Source organism: Hypanus sabinus, chromosome 12 (assembly GCF_030144855.1).
Source record: "Hypanus sabinus isolate sHypSab1 chromosome 12, sHypSab1.hap1, whole genome shotgun sequence".
Lineage (NCBI taxonomy): Eukaryota > Metazoa > Chordata > Chondrichthyes > Myliobatiformes > Dasyatidae > Hypanus > Hypanus sabinus.
In genome coordinates, this window is record NC_082717.1 from 43,641,531 (window position 1) to 43,659,828 (window position 18,298).

Genomic DNA, 18,298 nt, shown 5'->3' on the forward strand with positions numbered 1-18,298 from the left:
ACACACACACACACACACACACACATTCTATCCAGTCCCGTAGATTCTCTCTCTATACTCTCTTCCACTTGAAGGGGGGCTCATGCGCAAAATTACGCATTCTTCTCTCATTTGTTCCTTGTATCAATCAAAAAGTTGGCTATTTATAGGCTACAGAGCCTGGGATGGTAATACTGATCTCCCCCTCTCTGTCTGTTCCGAAGTTGCTAAGTGGTCAGGTTGAGTGCAGCTATTTGGCCATTTGCTATTGCTGAGTCCGGGAGGAAGGTCCCAAGCTGTGATTAACTCAATCTTACTGCAACCACGAACCATGTGAGTACTTCAATAATTATATCTGGGCATCAAATATCTTATCGTTCTTAATGTCTAATGCTGAAGCGCTTTTGATGTTTTTTAAATAGATGTGCTTCAATCCCAATATACGGCGAAGTAATTTCTGCGTCTTTCTATTTTGACAAACATGTCATCCAGTAATTTTCACATTAAGTTAGCAGGATAATGCACATTTTATAGACGGAATGCATGCTAAATGCGTCTGTAGTATCTACCGTGCTCTATCGCTACGATAAGATGAAGGTTGCTGCTATGTGAAATTGGAGTGGAATTACTCAATATTCGATATTTTTATTCCTTATTGTTGAAGGCAGTGAAAAATGTTGGCTACACTATGAAATAAGTAACCCTTCCATTTAAATTAAGAACGAACAGAATGAGACGGGAATTTTCAGTTTTATAAATTAAATATTCAGTCGCCCGCTCTGAAACAGCAGCGATATATCTGCCGACAGTGGTTAGGCAGATTGCTGTAAACACATCCGTGATTTTTTTTTCTTGTGTGTAAATGTGTAAATCTTACTTCGACTTATTGTGTCAAGTACTGAAACCCAACTTCAAAACGTGGCTTAGTGTTTTAACACAATAAGCGAACTCTAAATGCGCAAATGTAATCAATTTCACATGCTTCATTACCAATTTCAAATATTAAGCATATACAAATTATAAATGGAATCACCGATTATTTCTGAAGTTCAAAGTTAAGGACCGCATATATACAGGTTGGATCTCCGTGTCAGTTTAAAGCTTTGCAATTAGTAGTCGGGATGTTCTATCAGGAATTTTAGCTTTTGTTTAGCAACCATTTCACCACAGAAAGTGGCATCGGCAAATGGTAGAAAAATTGCTCGGAGGATTAGACAGCTATCTCAAAACTACTTCTGTCCGATCATGCAAACAATAGGTCATGCGTTCAAACTTAGTTTTAGATGTTACTTTGGTGATTATACGGCTGTCAAATATGAGAAGCAATCATCTCTTTCCTCGGGGCACTTTAATAGGCGTTTGTCATTATTTCTGGTGCGCGCGTCTAATTAATACAGAAAAAAATTTGGAGCTGTAAATAAAATAAACCACACCCTCAATGATAGTCACTGATAACAGTGCTCAATAACGCGTGACGGATTGATGTCCTTCTAAGATCATTTTGATAACATCAATCCCCACCCTCCTTCTGATCAGCTTTCTTCTACTCAGCACCTATCATTGTTAATGCACTGGTATTCCCGAATTAAACACACACACACACACACACACACAGACACACACGCACACACAGACACACACGCACACACACACACACACACACACACAGACACACACGCACACACATACACACACACACACACACACACACACACACACACAGACACACACGCACACACAGACACACACACGCGCGCGCGCGCGCGCTCTGTCAGAAGATCGGGATTTGCCATCGTCAATTCTCGATCCGAATCTACCAATCTTGGATTGTACCTGGACATTAAGTCCCAGAAGAAGTGAGAACTGTCAATCTTTATGTAGGAGAGGTTTATAAAAGGTTTTTTTTACCCCTAAAAAAATAAACGGACATAATTAATCGCCGAACAATACAAAATTAACCATGTGGTTTCTTAAAAAAAAGATGGAAATCACTTCCAATGCGAATTTCTTATCAGTCTGGAGCCCCGCCAGTGCCGTGAGATCGTGAATTTTGTCCCGTCTGTTGCAACTTGTCATTGATAAAATAAGCAGGCAGGATGACGCTGTGGGTCACGCTGAGTACGGACGGGCGCATTGCCGGGCGGGTGTATGCCGATCACATGACTGCCCTTACAGCACGCTTATTTCAAAGAGAAAACTCAACACGGCGGCTGTAAATGATGCAGACGCTGAGATCAGTGGCAATCTTGACCCCCTGGCCCTGCAGCTCCTTCCAATTCTGGTCAAAACAGTGGTAGCTACAATGGCCGCCACCCCCTTGAATTAAGAAGTTACGGGTTGCCAGGAAAGGGAGGCGTGTGTGTTGTAAAGAGGGTTGCAGCGTTTCCGAACCCCGTGGACATTAAAGCGAAAGTAGCCGGCTTCCATTTACTTTAAACTACCAAATAAACCCCGGCACCAGCTCTCGCTCTGATAGGGAGGTTGTCCAAGGTAATCGTAAATCAATCACACTTTGCTAACAGAAAAGAGACGTGCAGTTTTTTCTGACAGTCTCCGTTTGCGATTTTATTAAAGCGCCTGTGCAGCGGTTAAGGTTACCCTTGCAGAAGGTTGCCACTGTGCTGCGACCTCGGTTCCAAAGTTCCTGCCTTTCTTTCCTGTATCAGGCTCGCCGGCTACAGCGAGAGGGGCACAATGATGTAGAATTATCATTTGTAGGTCTTGTCCTGGAAATATATGCTAGGGTTTGACAGCTGATCCACTGTAGGCCTGGAGATCCTGGCGCGTCAGTTGCATTTTTTTTTGCTTGCTTGGTTCAGTTTTGTTGTGACCACATGGGGCTGGTGGAAGGAAGCACGTTACGTGCTGAGATAGCTTGTTTCCTGACCATATACAGTCTAAGTGCCCGTGTGTGTGAGAGAGGCGGATATAAGTGTGTGAATGTTAGGAAGGTGTATTCTGCGGAGAAAAAGAAAAGGGAAGTCTATATGCCTGTGTGATAGAGAGAGCGAGCGAGCGAGCGAGCGAGAGAGAGAGAGAGAGCGAGCGAGAAGGGGAAAGTCACATTGAATGCTGGGCCGGCGTGCCGCATTATCTCGGCAAGAAACAACATTTTATCTTACTGTATTCCAAAACTGTTAAGGAAATAACCGGCGACATGCGAGGAAACGAATTAATGAGATGGCCCTAAATCGGCACTTATGTAACTTGTGAGCTATAGCCAGTCCTACCGTTTAACCAGTGCAGTTTCGAGTGGATTTGGCCAAGTTGTTGTCAGTGGAGAGAATACGCTCGTGATACTGGAGGCCCGTTGTTTCTCAGGACGTTGCAGCAAACAGCACACAATGCAAGCTCCTAATGCAGTGTACACATAAAAAAATCAAGATGAGATTTAGCCTAGAGAACGTGTTTTGCAACAACCACATCCATTTGCACGTCCTTTCACTACTTATTTGCACATCTTCAAAAGCGAAAATCTGGGGTCCATATAACTGAAAAGTTAGAAGGCCTGGGGGCAGATAAACTACCCTTAACTAGCGTAGGTATAAGTTGAAAACACTTGAAGTGGAAAGCTAGCTTCTTATTTACGATTAAACTGTCTCAATAGGACGCAGTCACATGCAAGTGGTTGAACTCGCCCTCCACTTAAACCCCCTCGTAGTGGCACTCTTGAAATTTGATACCATTGCTTTTTAGTGTTTATAGTGACGCAGAGCGTCTGACAGTCTGATCCTGCAAATCAAGGACTCGGGTTTACCCACGTTGTGCAGAGAGCGCTTTTCCCCATTTACAAGACCCCTATCGCCTTTGAGCCACGTTGTTTTCTCATCTTCGCGGCTGCATCTGTGTTATGTGTTTGCATGCATGTTTTGAAAAAAGTCTAGAAATAATTGCAAATGTATGAGATTAGTTTTGCTTAACCATTATTTCATTCAAAGGTGCTGATATTTTGTCAGAGAGAGGAGCCAGCACTGGTAAGTTTTATGGCAGATTATTTTGAAGAATTAATAGTGTTTCAGTTATTTGTAGTCATTCTTTCAGCATTTTCATGTAACGATACAGCTCGGGGTGATGGTGTATCTATCGGTATAGGTGTTGACGGTGTTGTCAAGGAAATGCTGCGGTGCTGTTTGTTTAGATCGTTATAATACCAATGTGCTTTACGCTTTATTTTCATTTATGCGAGTAACAGGACCATTCACGAGTATTAATCAACATATTCTATCCGCGTTTTGTTTCACTGAAATGAAGCTGATGGTAATGCTGTGACATGTTTACTTATTAGTGGTAGAATTACTCGATTTTCACTCAGTGAAAACACTCCATCCCAATATGTTGTGCGTAGCACAATAACACTTATATGAAGAATTAAAACAAATCTCACTACAAATCTTAAGATTGACCCATTATCAATATCTTACTGTATTTTCAGTCAGCTGATCAGATGTTCTCTCCTTGGTAGCACAGGTTGAGAGATTCATTGTGCTTTCAGAGAAATTCTTGCACTGCATCCAAAAACTGCACACTATTTAACTATTGAATGTCAAATGGTAACCATAGCTTCTAGAGTTTAAAATAAAAACAATTGAATTCATTTTGTGTGAACCTTTCAATGAAAAAGTTGCACATCACAATCAAAGATTGTTGGACCGTAGAATGATATTTCAGTGCTTTATTTTGTCATCGCATTGACCATTTAGCACCCATTCTAAACTAATATCTGCAGAATTGCCAAACCTGTCACAGATTTTCCTGCATCATTTCACATGTCATTTAGGAAATAACAAAAAAAGTCTTACAAGCTAAAATAGATCTTTAGAAAATTCAAGAATTAATGATATTTTACAATAGCAGAGAGGTGTTGAAGTTATATAAGGTAATCATGTGTCTGGTTTAAAAAGTAAATTTGACTTTTATTTCATTTTTCAATGTTTAAAATCAAGGTAATTTCTTCTAAGGCTTTCTAACTGAATATCTAAAATCCGGCAGTTTGCCATTAGTGCTGCCATTAAATTTCTGTTTGTTGTAACTTGTAAACAAAATGTATTGTGAAATACACAAAATAAGGGCTGTTTGCAATCTAAATAGTTCAGCTGCTTTATTAATACTTAAGTATTTGTAATTTTGAAAGTGATATAGGGAGGGTGCAAAGGACGATTGGAGTATTGCATGTGTTAACTGGCGCTGGATGGCAGATATTACAAAGGTTATGCTGGAACTGCCAATATCACTAGACCACAGCCTAAATACCACATGCAGTTCTGACCACCAGGTACAATATGATTGTACTGGAGACATAAGAGGATGTTGCCAAAATTGGATAATTTTAGGTGTGAGGATAGATTGGATAAGCTAGGATTGTTTTCTATGGAACAGAGGCAACAGATGGGTGAAGTAATTCAAATTTTAATATTAAGAATGGTTTAGGAAGACTGAGTAAGACGGACTAATTCCCCATGGCAGAGGGGTAATAAACTAGGGTAATAGCCTTAAAGCAAACGGTAAAGTGATTAGAGGGGTGATGAGGAGAAATATTTTCACTGGGTGTGGGGATCTAGAATCCATTGGCTAAAGGATGATAGCAGAAGTAACTCTCATCACAGTTAAGAAATATTTGAATGTGTACTGGAAGAGCAGAGGCTGACAGAACTCAGAGCTAGTGCATGAAGGTGGGATTGGCTTGAATATCTCTTTTGGACTGGTCTGGACATAATAGACTGAATGGGATTCTCTATGTTGCAAAGATTCAGCTACTTTCAATTGCTGGCATTCTTTAGCAGTAACTAAAGGACTGGACGGTTCAACATGAAGTTTAAACAAGAGTGCCCATTGTTTCTTGCTGGCTAGAGGACACCTTACTCACTTGTCAGCAAAACCACTGCATGCCAGGTGAAGTAGGCTCAACTGCAAGTGAAGATACTTTGTAACTGAGGGATATTATTTTTAAAAAAATGCTTGCTGAATGTATCCATTGCAAGTGCATGTTTTACATTCAAAATCAGGTAATGCATTTCTAATTTTTCTCCCCTTACATTCCACCCTAGCAGCTGGGAAATCTTGATTCATTAGACTGAACATGTTTGCCTCAGGCTCCCTGAAGTAATTGAGTTGTAACTCAGGTTAGGTTTTAAGGGTTCAAATTGTTATTTTAGGTTTTATGGTTAAATTTTAGATTTAAAATTAAATGTAAGCTGCATACTCAGGGTCAATGCATTGTTTTTAAGGTTCACAGTTAATGACTCCACTTAATGTTCTGTTTACTCTTTGGGGTTTGAATAATATTGAGTTGAATCTTATAATTAGAATTTTTCTTTTCATTTGATGTTTAGAGTCTTTCTAGGAACATAAACATAATTTTATATTTTGACATAAATACAAATACAAATCAAGACGCAAGAGGATAGTCAAAAGACAAACTCTTTGTGAAAAGTGCTTAGCACCTAGCAAGCATTTTGATGTGGAGAGGTTGCTCTATTTGGCTTTTTTTGTCAGTATGATAGAATTTTGCTGTTATTCCATTTTGCTTGCTTGAAAATATCATGCCAGAAGTGTATTCTGCAGTTAACCTGTCTATATTAGGGGTTCCTATCCTAAGATTCATGGACACCTCGCTTAGTGGTATTGGTCCATGGCATAAAAGAGGTTGGGAACCCCTGCTCTCTATGCTGCAATGCACTCTGGCAGTTAACATGGCTGACACTATTTTCTGGCTTTGGAGTCATTCTTCCAGATTTCGGAGCTCTTAGCCTCAATGGTAACCTTAGTTTGAAGATAACCAGAAGCTAATGAACTTTTATTTGGAGCCTCAAGTAAGCACTTGTATATTTTACTGATTTCTTGTTTTACCTGTTACTCCTGTGTAGGATGGTTTTCAAAAGACTTCTTCCTGTTTAGCACTATAGTGTAATTTCACTTTTTAAAAAGATGTGAAGATTTAGAACCAGCAAACCGTTCAAAAATGTTGTTCAAAAGTTACCGGCTATGTGAAATTAGATTTACAGGCTTTGAAGTTCCATGGTATCTCTTCTGATGAAATTCAGATTTTATAAGCTATTTTATTTTATTCAGCTATATATACTTCATTCTTCATTATTTTTTTATTCTAATCCCCATACCCTCACCTCTGTTTTCACTCAGAAGGTTGTTGCTACTCTATAGTGGCCTTTAATAGAAGGTGGAATGGACTAAATTTCCTGACTGACAGAAGCAGTGCTTGCTTATAATAGGGTGAGTCAGTTATGACCTTCATTATTTTTCAGACCACAGTTTTTAAGTGAATCATACAATTATATAAAATAGGAATAGCTTGTGAAATGGCATATCCTATAAATGTGCCTTTAACTTCATAAGAGTGTACTCCATTTGTCGAGCTTAACCCTCTCCACTTTTCATATCAGACGTACTTCTGACCTTTAAGTGAGACTGACAGTTTAGTACCACTTTATGGATAGCTTTATGTGTGGGCCACTCTTGGTTGGGACTAGTTTTAGATTAATTAGATCCATTTCATTTGAGACTTTTATAAGTTGTTAACTAGGTGACATTTGGCTTCCTTATTTAGTCTCGTTTTAGATCCATGATCAGAAAATGTTCCTCATCTAGCTGTCTAACAGATTCATCCGCTGTGGGTCTTACCTTCCATGGCATAGTCAGGATTGTAGAATTCTCCTTTAATCAAGTATTGTGAAAAAACATAGTTCCACTTGCATTTAAGATAAGTCTATTATGATTGAGTTTGTTTGGATAAAGTTCAGAAATATAAATATATAATATATATATATATCTATATCTTCTAATTCTCTTTAAAGACTGAGTTTTACATGACAATCAGCTTGGAAACAGAAGGGATATAGACACCGTATGATGTTACCTGAACTAAAGAGAGGCATTGATAATACTTTTTTTCCTGATCGGGATGATTAGATTCTATCTTGGTACGGGTGGACTGAAAGAAACTAAATGGTAAAACATTACAAATGCAATTAAAGTGTCATTGAAGTGAAGAGAGCCTATCAACAGAAATGGTTTAAAGTTAGTGGAAGTAGTTATTGATGCTGGTGGAAGTTGAGAATCAACTCAATTAAGCATCCATTAGCAGTTTAAAGAGATTCTAGTTCAATGCTGGCATCCTTTCATTGGATTCTGTCTTTGGGTTCTGCATTTAACTAGTCACAGTGGTAATGCAAAAGTCATGCAGTTTGCAATTATTTCATGCAATATTCTGTTTTCCTACTCTTCACCATAATGGAGTCGGGCATGTGATGGCTAATTTTGTGAGGATTAATTTTAAATATTTTAAATTAATAGACCGAAAAAAAATGAGATGTAATTTTTTTAAAAAATTGGATAATTGCTGTGCTAATATCAGTATTGCAACATTGGGCGCAACTGAAGTGACTCTACAGAAACTAATATTTGATACATAGAAATTATAATATATAGAAATATATAGGAGTTACAACATGGAAACAGGCCATTTGGCTCAGGCAATCCGTGTCGGGTTTTAATAACTGGATCTGAATTCTTAAAATTAGAAATGAATTTTTGGGAAAATTATCAATAGACCAGAAGCAATCACACTACACTGCAGGCTGCTTAACTACTTTATTCAAGCAGAGATGTACATTCGGATAATATTCATCTGAACTTTTGGGGGTTTGCTAATCCCTCAGGCAGGCTCAGTGTAAAGGGCAAACATATTTATAGTCATCCAAATCAGACTGCAATGAATGCATCACATATTGCTATATGGTGTCCTAATGCAACACTATTATATAGAAAAGAAACATAGATTTCAATTTCTCCTATGTATTTATACAAAAATATAAAGCATCAAAACAATAATTATAAAAACATGTTTATAAGCTTTCCTTCAGTAATTTAGCACAATGTGTTAAAAAACAAATGAGACATCACGTAGCTCGATAATTTCCCATGACCGAGTCACCAGCATGAAGCATGTAATTTAGCATGATTTAAGATGCATATCTCTGAGTTTGTGCATTGTTTCCAGATAGGCTTTAGTTTTTCTGACCTTTTCTAATAAATTTTTGGCACTTGCTCCTGCTCATTTCATTTGCACTGCATATGTTGCACTGCATAGGTTAAAGCTACAAAAGAATGCAATATTTCTCAGGCAGTCTATGTAAATTGTACGGTGACCAAATGCTGATAATGAAGGAGTAATAGTGAAGGATGAAAGAAACATTTTTACTTAGAGAAAGAACATGGTTAATTTAGAAGTGATGAATTTAAGAGAATTTGAGAAAAAAGCAATTTTCATCTTGTTTTTTGTTGAACAATATTGATTCCCTTTCCCCTATATGGTATGTAACTCTCTCAATCGTACTGAGACTGAGGGTGATTTGTTTCCTGGCTTCTGCTAATGGTGTCAAATAAAGAATGAACCACCTGCTAAGAGTCTGCGTGAGTCTGACTTTGCATCTTTTTGTTTCCATTTTTTTCTCTTTCTCACTTCTTGTCTCTGGTGTTTCCCTAGAAACCCTAGCAGACTTGGAATCTCAATGTTTTGGGAACCATGGCCTTTCAGTTTATATTTCATCACTCCAAATTGGAATTTCTTTTTGGCCAACTGTACATTAGTTAATCCCAGCAAAGGTGTCCATTCTCACTGTATCGGTGTGTTCATTCACTAGTTTTCTAATTGGATCTCAGCTGTCAATTTTTTATAACCATGTTGCGACACCACCCGTTTAACGTCCCATTCATGCACGATAGATGATTGAAGCACAATTCAGAGCTCCTGAAATTAAAAATCTATCTTGACCTTATAGCTCATTTACTCAATTTGTCACAACAGAAATTGTCTATTGTACAGTCACAAATGCCATTCTAACTCCAAGACAGATTGCAATCTGCATACTTTAATACCTTTTGGTATTTCTAATTCTCTGCCTTTCCATGTTCCACATCCTGTTTATTAACAAGAGAGGAACTATGAAAGTGGGCAGCAACTTGGATTATGTTTGTCCTTTATTTAACCTCAAACTATTAGAAAATTAAAAAAATGAGAAACCAGGTAGAACCTGTTCACCCATCCCATGACTTCAAACCAGTCTTGGGTCCAGCAGTTGAACAGAGTTATGATTCATAGGACAGAAGAAGTAGTGATAGAGAATAGATAATGTGTGTTTACTATGTGATAGGACTATAAAATGCAGCTAGAACGGAGGAGATCATTATTTGTAAAGGTGACCATTAGAACAATAACTTAGCCTAACTTGTGTAGATTATCAGTAATTAAAATGGTGTTTCACCCATATAACAATTAACAATGAGTTAAATACAATAGAAAAACATATTCATAGAATTGTAGAAATCGACAGCACACTACTGCCCTTCAGCTCGCAATGTTGTTCTGACCACATAACCTACTCTAGAAACTGTCTACTGCATTGCCCTGTTTTACTAAGCTCCATGTTGCAATCTAAGAATCTCTTAAAAGACCCTATTGCATCTGCCTCTACCACTGTTCTCAGTGTATTCCATACACCCACCACTCTTAGTGTAAAAAAACAACAAATTACCTCTGATATACCCCTTGTACCTGCTTCCAAGCACCTTAAAACTCTGCCCCCTCATATTAGCCATTTCAGCCCTGGGAAAAAGCCTCTCATCATCTTGTACACACGTATTTAGATTTTTACACACAATACTCTAAACACAATAATTTAAACACACAATATTCTAGATCTATTCTTCTATATCTATATATTTTACAGGCATTAATTCCAAAAGCAGATGTGTTGAAAAGGCAAAAGTATTGTTATTTATATTAAACATGGTTATATTCAAGCTGAGACAGTTCTTGGTGAGAACCAAGCTGATGGCAGAAACTTTAAAGGAGAGACTAAAGCAAAGAAATGAGGGAGGAAGGGAGAAAAGAGTAACAGCAAACATAAAAGGAATACAAAAATAATCTATGGTCATGTGAAAATGACAAAAGTTCAGAAAGGAAATGTACTCTTGGCACCAGAGGGCATGGCTGAGGTACTAAATGAATACTTATGTCCATCTTCTCCAATGAAGAAGGTGATATAACAGAAAAGGAAGATGTAATTGAAATTCTTGTGTAAACCAAAAAATTAATTTAAAAAAAAGGTGGTACTGGAAAGGCTCACTGCTCTTAAAGTAGACAAATCACATGGCCCAGGTGGGATGTATTCTAGATTGTTAAAGAAATTAAGTAATTGCAGTGGTTTCAGCTGTACTTTTCACACATCCATAGATTTACTTGAGGACTGAAAATTTGTGAGTTTTTATACCCCTGTTCAAAACAAGATGTAAGAATAAGTTCTGTAAGTATAGACCATTTTAATAAAGGTGTCGGAGAAAATTGTGGAAATAATAAACAGAATTATAATAATCAAAATTAGAAGTCACTTCATGGGCTGATTAGATAAAACCAGCATGGATTTGTTAAAAGCATATTGTGTCCAACTAACATGATAGTATTTTTTTTTGATGAATTTATAGCACTGGTTGATGAGAGGACTGCTATTGCTGTGGTGTGTCAGCACTCAGGAGCCTAAGTTAGAGAGGTTGAGTAGAGTAGACCATTTTTTACTAGAGTGTAGCATTCTGACGGGTCTCTTTATAATGGTGTATAAAACTGAAGGGAACAGTTGGGGTCAATATACACAGTCTTTTTCCCAGAGAAAGGGAATAAAAATAATAACAAGAAGGAAACAGATCCTTCAGCCCAAATTTTCCATGCTGATGAAGATGCCGATCTAAGCTAATTTCATCTACCTGCGTTTGGCCCATATCCCTCTGAACTCTTTCTCTTTATGTACCTGTCAAAGTGCCTTTTCAGTGTTGCCATTGTATCAGTCTCAACCACTTCCTTTGTCAGCTTGTTCAACCTATCACCCCCTTCCCCTCAGGCCCCTCTTAAACCTTTGCCTTCTCACCTTAAACCTAGGGGTCAAAGATTTAGAAGGGAACTGAAGGGAAACTTACTCATGTAGAGAGTGGTACATGGAATGAGCTGACGGATGAAGTGGTTGAGGCAGGTACAATAGCAACATTTAAAAGGTGCTTTTGACAGGTAGGTAGAGAGGAGAGGTTTAGAGAGAAATGGGCCAAACTCAGGCAGATGGAATTAACTTAGATAGGCATCTTCGTCATCATGAAAAATTTGGGCTGAAAGATCAGATTCCATGCTGTATAACTGTATGACTTCTAAAAGGCATTCTGTAGTGTTCCACATTATATAGGATTGATAATATGGAATAAAAGGAGCTGAAGCAGTGTGGATAGAAAATTGGCTAAGTTAAAAGAGAGCAAAAGTATTGGTAAAAAGTTATGAACTTCAGGGAAAGAGAGACCTGCTGGTAGGGTGGGTAGATAAGTGGTAGATGAAAATCACTAGTGTTTCAAATGTCACATATTTGATCGGGAAAATGGGAAATGACTTTATAAACCTAGAGAGTACATTTCTAAATTGGGGGCAAATAGGGAAATTGTGCATAGTCCATCAGAACAGGTAGGCAGATTGAGAAGTGGTTGTGGACCATAGTTCATATTGTCTCATTGAGGTAAGAGCACAACTTCTTGAATATACTTGGGATGATTGGATTAAGCTATAACATCTGGAATATTGCAACATGATAAGTCCAACAATATCAGATCATAGAATATCCAGTAAAGCTAAGGTGTAATGTGGTTATACAGTCGACTGTCCTTATCCGCGGGTTCTGCATGCGCAGATTCAACCAACCACGGATCGGGAAAACCCGGAAGTTTTCTCACCAACATTTGTTGTTTGAGCATGTACAGACTTTTTTTCTTGTCATTATTCCCTAAACAATACAGTACAACAACTATGTACATGGCATTTACATTGTATTAGGTATTATAAATAATCTAGAGATGATTTAAAGTAATACACAAAAAATTTTGGTGGAACACAGCCGACCAGGCAGCATCTATAGGGAGAAGTACTGTCGACGTTTCAGGCCGAGACCCTTCGTCAGGACTAACTGAAAGGAAAGGTAGTAAGAGATTTGAAAGATGGGGAAAATGCAAAATGATAGAAGACCGGAGGGGTGGGGTGAAGCTGAGAACCAGACCGGTGATTGGCAAAAAGGGATACAGAGCTAGAGAAGGGAAAGTATTATGGGACGGGAGGCCTAGGGAGAAAGAAACGGGGAGGGGAGCACCAGAGGGAGATGGAGAACAGGCAGAGTGATGGGCAGAGAGAGAAAAAAAACTGAATATATCAGGGATGGAGTAAGAAGGGGAGGGGCATTAACGGAAGTTAGATGTTCAATGTTCATGCCATCAGGTTGGAGGCTACCCAGCCGGTATATAAGGTGTTGTTCCTTCATCTTGACAGTAGAGGAGGCCATGGATAGACATATCTGAATGGGAATGGGACGTGGAATTAAAATGTGTGGCCACTGGGAGATCCTGCTTTCTCTGGCGGACAGAGCGTAGGTGTTCAGCGAAACAGTCTCCCAGTCTGCGTTGGGTCTCACCAATATATAAAAGGCCACACTGGGAGCACCGGACGCAGTATACCACACCAGCTGACTCACAGGTGAAGTGTCGCCTCACCTGGAAGTTCTGTCTGGGGCCCTGAATGGTGGTGAAGGAGGAAGTGTATGGGCAGGTGTAGCACTTGTTTGGCTAGCAAGGATAAGTGCCAGGAGGGAGATCAGTGGGAAGGGATGGGGGGGATGAATGGACAAGGGAGTCGCATAGGGAGCGATCCCTGTGGAGAGCAGAAAGGGGAGGAGGGAAAGATGTGCTTGGTAGTGGGATCTCATTGGAGGTGGCGGAAGTTACGGAGAATTATACGTTGGACCTGGTGGCTGGTGGGGTGGTAGGTGAGGACAAGGGGAACCCTATCACAAGTGGGGTGGTGGGTGGATGGGGTGAGAGCAGAGGTGCAGGAAATGGGAGAGATGCGTTTGAGAGCAGAGTTGATGGTGGAAGAAGGGAAGCCCCTTTGTTTAAAAAAGGAAGGCATCTCCTTCATCCTGGAATGAAAAGTCTCATCCTGAGAGCAGATGCGGCGGAGACTGAGGAATTGTGAGAAGGGGATAACATTTTTGCAAGAGACACGGTGGGAAGAGGAATAGTCCAGGTAGTTGTGAGAGTCTGTAGGCTTACAGTAGATATCAGTAGATAGGCCGTCTCCAGATATGGAGACAGAAAGATCAAGAAAGGGGAGGTTGGTGTCAGAAATAGACCTGGTAAATTTGAGGGCAGGGTGAAAACATTGACTTCTCTAACTTCTGTTAATGCCCCTCCCCTTCTTAGCCCATCCCTGATATATTCACTTTTTTTTCTCTCTCTGCCCATCACTCTGCCTGTTCTTCATCTCCTTCTGGTGCTCCCCTCCCCCTTTTTCCCTAGGCCTCCCGTCCCATGATCCTTTCCCTTCTCTAGCTCTGTATCCCTTTTTGCCAATTACCTGTCTGGCTCTCAGCTTCATCCCACCCCCTCTGGTCTTCTCCTATCATTTCGCATTTCCCCCTCCCCCTCCTACTTTCAAATCTCTTACTATCTTTCCTTTCAGTTAGTCCTGACGAAGGGTCTCGGCCCAAACACTTCTCCCTATAGATGCTGCCTGGACTGCTGCGTTTCACCAGCATTTTGTGTGTGTTGCTTGAATTTCCAGCATCTGCAGGTTTCATCGTGTTATGATTTAAAGTATACGGGAGGATATGCTTAGGTTACCATGGATTGGGAATCGAAAAAAAGATTGGAAGTTCTCTAAGTCGGAACAGGTACATCCGGTATTATTTAGCATCAGTTAGTCAAACGTTTGTCATTGTACATAGTATATATTTTACCTTTCTATACATATAAAACACTTAAGAAACGTATGTATTTCAATAATTAAGCCACTGTGTTGCTTAGTAATAGTTGTAGCTTTCATCGGGGCATGGCCTTCACACGCTCCATTATTCTCACCTTATCCTTTAAAATTGTTCCAATCATTGACCGACTGTAGCCTAACGCTTTTCCAGTGACCGATGGCGTGTCACCTCTTTCCGATCACTTTATTATTTCCACTTTATTTTCAATTGTGATCGTTTTCCATCAATGGAACAGAAACACTGTGGACGGCGGGTCCCGAGCTCTGTAAGGTCCTAAAGTCCACCGCACTGAGCATCTTTTTTTAATGTTATCTGCGGGGGGTCCCGGAACCAATCCCCCGCGGATAAGGAGGGCTGACTGTTTTTTATTTGTTTATTAATTTGTGTGACATGTAGGTATTGCAATGTATCTCCCACGTTTAAAGGGAGTCATAATGGGTGATTTGAAGTAGAATTCAGACACACAGTAAACATATGAAGGGCTTGAAACTCCATACTGGTCTAGACACCTATTGGGTCTTTGACATTCATCAGCCATATACCATAATTATCATCCTGTAGTGACCAGTTTCAAAAATACACACCTGAAAAGCAACAATGAATATAATAGTGACCTCTGTACACTGCAGGCAGATGTAGAGGTAAAGGATTTTAGGAAATGATAATCATAACATACCATTTTTACACTGAGACATTCAAGTACTTGAGTTACTTGTTGCATTGAGAGTTGAAGCTCAACGCTAACACATTAACTGCACCACCCTAGCTTTGAATTTTGTAGTAATACCTATTATCATAGAAATCTACAGCTCATTACAGGTCCTTCAGCTCACAATGTTGTGCTCACCATGTAACCTACCCCAGAAACTGCCTAGAATTACCCTACCACATAGCCCTCTATTTTTCTAAGCTCCATGTACCTATCTAAGGGTTTCTTAAAGGACCCTATTGTATCTGCCTCTACCACTGTCACTGTCAGTGCATTGCACACACCCACTACTCTTTGTGTAAAAAAAATGATCTCTGACATCCCCCTTATACCTACTTCTAAGCACCTTAAAACTGTGCCCCCTTGTGTTAGCCATTTCAGCCCTGGGAAAAAGCCTCTGGCTATCCACACGATCAATGCCCCTTTCAGGTCACCTCTCATCCTCTGTTGTTCCAAGGAGAAAAAGCCGAGTTCACTCAACTTATTCTCATAAGGCATGCTCTCCAATCCAGCCAACATCTTCGTAAATCTCCTCTGCACTCTCCCTATAGCATCCACATCATTCCTGTAGTGAGCTGACCAGAGCTGAACACAGTATGCCAAGTGGGGTCTAACTAAGGTCTTGTATAACATTACCTTACGGCTCTTAAACTTAATCCCACAGTTGATGAAGGCCATTACTGCATATGCCTTCTTAACAACATTGTCAACCTATTGATGCAGATAGTTCCTATGTTTGCTTATTGAGCACCCAGACTAACATCTTGGCCCAGGTATCCAGAATCTTTTCCATGTATTTCTAACTAAATCTGATTCTATGGCACCTGACTTGCTCTGTTGATGATTCTACAGGTCATGACTCTTCAAGTATAAGTCTGGGTACTTTTTAAATATGATAAGATTTTATGCCCCTACCACCCAATGTGTGAAAGGTCATTTCCTTCTTTTTCCTTTAATCTTTCACTAGTTGCTTTAAATCTATTCCTTTGATATTTGACCCACAGCCGAAGGAAACAGATACTTCTCTCTCCTGGCCACTCATAATTTTATACATTTCAGTTGTGTCTCATGGGTTTCTCTCATATTAAAGAGGAATAGCCTAGCTTCTTCAATCATTTGTAATAGCTAACATTTTGTGGTTTTGACAGCATCCTCACAAATCTCAACCCCCTCTCCAGTGTAGTTACAACTTTAAGTACTGCATGGAGTACTCAAGCTGTGGGTCAAATATTGCTGTGTGTTTGTGCATAACCTCCCTGCTATCATATTCTATGCCTTGGCTAATAAGGGATTCTGCTTGCCTTTCAATTATCTTATTGACCTGCCCTGCTATCACCTCTGTGGTATACAATCTAAAGGCCCAATGTACGTCCATGCCTCTCAATATACTCCGATTTATTGTATACACCTTGTCAGAATGCTGTGTTGGTTGTCTCACACTTCCCTGCCAAAGGGTCTTGGCTCGAAACGTTGACTGTACTTTTTTCCATAGATGCTGCCTGGCCTGCTGAGTTCCTCCAGCATTTTATATGTGTTGCTTGGATTTCCAGCATCTGCAGATTTTCTCTTGTCTGTGATTGGATCACGCTTTTCTGAATTAAATTCAAATTGCTGATTTTCTGTTCAAATACCCCAGGACCTCTACTGTCCTGTAGTCCTAATGCCTCCCTCCTCAGTTTCAACTCCATAGTCATTGAATCATCTCCTGTACATTTAAGTCTAAATAATTAATGTGTGCTGCAAAAATTCAATGCGACACACCGTAATTACAGAACATTTATATTGCTGCCTCCTAAACTGTTGATTACATTAGTTGATTTGTTGTGCATGTGGTGACTTGACAGGTTGGTTCCATGGGCCCGTCATTCTTTTCCCACCTCATCTGGTTATACCTATCAAATCGCAGCCTTTGTCTTATCCCTCCCTCTCCCTTCAACCTACTGGTCTTCTTTCTCTATGTTCTCAATCCTGACGCAGGTTACGCATCAACGTGTTGACCATCCCTTTGCTCCAACAGATGTCGCTTGATCTGCTGAGGTCCTTCAGCAGTTTTTTTGAATAAATTGCCTTTTGATTACTCTGCATTGCTGGATTTCTGCAGATAGAAACCCCATTGGCTGTGTGGATATAACTTCTATTCGCACAATGTACAACTTGTTTTAGTCTTAGACAATGAGTCAATTGGCCTATGCCCAGCCTCCACTCAATATCCAGTCTTTAGCAAATGAACCATCAAGGCCGGCTGGCATTTGAGAGCCAGATGTATCTTCTCATTAATTGTCTGAGGAACTACGGCCCAGATACTGAGCTCAACAATCCAGGGAAACCCAACGGTCACCTAGTTGAAGCACGAGGAGGTTATGGTAGAACCTTCTGCAACATTATGTGGAAATTGCAAACTGTCCACCAGTGTACTCCAGAATGAAATTAGAGATCCTTCGATACTCCATTCTTCTCAATGTGGTTTATCAAAAGTAATTGCTGTGTTGAGATCTTTGGAGGTTGAATTGAGAAAGATGAATAGTCAATCCAAGCAGAAGAGCATGACCAAAAATATTGGGAACTATCAGAGCTGTAAAGCAGCATATCATTTTGAAATGAATCTTCTGAATGAACAACTGATTCAGTCATAGCACCCTCAGTACTAGTGTTACTTTGTCATCCCATCGACTCCAGCTTAGATTTGGCAAATTATAATGCATATCAAGAACTCACCTTTCTGGAATCCTTTGTGTTTGTCTTCTGTGCACATGACCTA

At 39.7% G+C, this 18,298-nt stretch overlaps 1 protein-coding gene across 4 annotated transcripts in view; it reads left to right on the forward strand.

Moving 5' to 3' along the window:
- Window positions 1-164: 164 nt before the first annotated feature.
- esrrga (estrogen-related receptor gamma a) overlaps window positions 165-18,298 on the forward strand; it is a 229,282-nt gene continuing 211,148 nt past the window's right edge. The window contains exon 1 of one of the 4 annotated variants that reach the window (XM_059985835.1): window positions 165-312. The gene's annotated coding sequence lies outside the window, so the exon portion shown is untranslated. Of the gene's footprint in view, window positions 313-3,934; window positions 3,954-7,116; window positions 7,207-18,298 lie in introns of those variants that run through there. The other 3 variants (XM_059985841.1, XM_059985837.1, XM_059985836.1) reach the window with 3 other exon arrangements.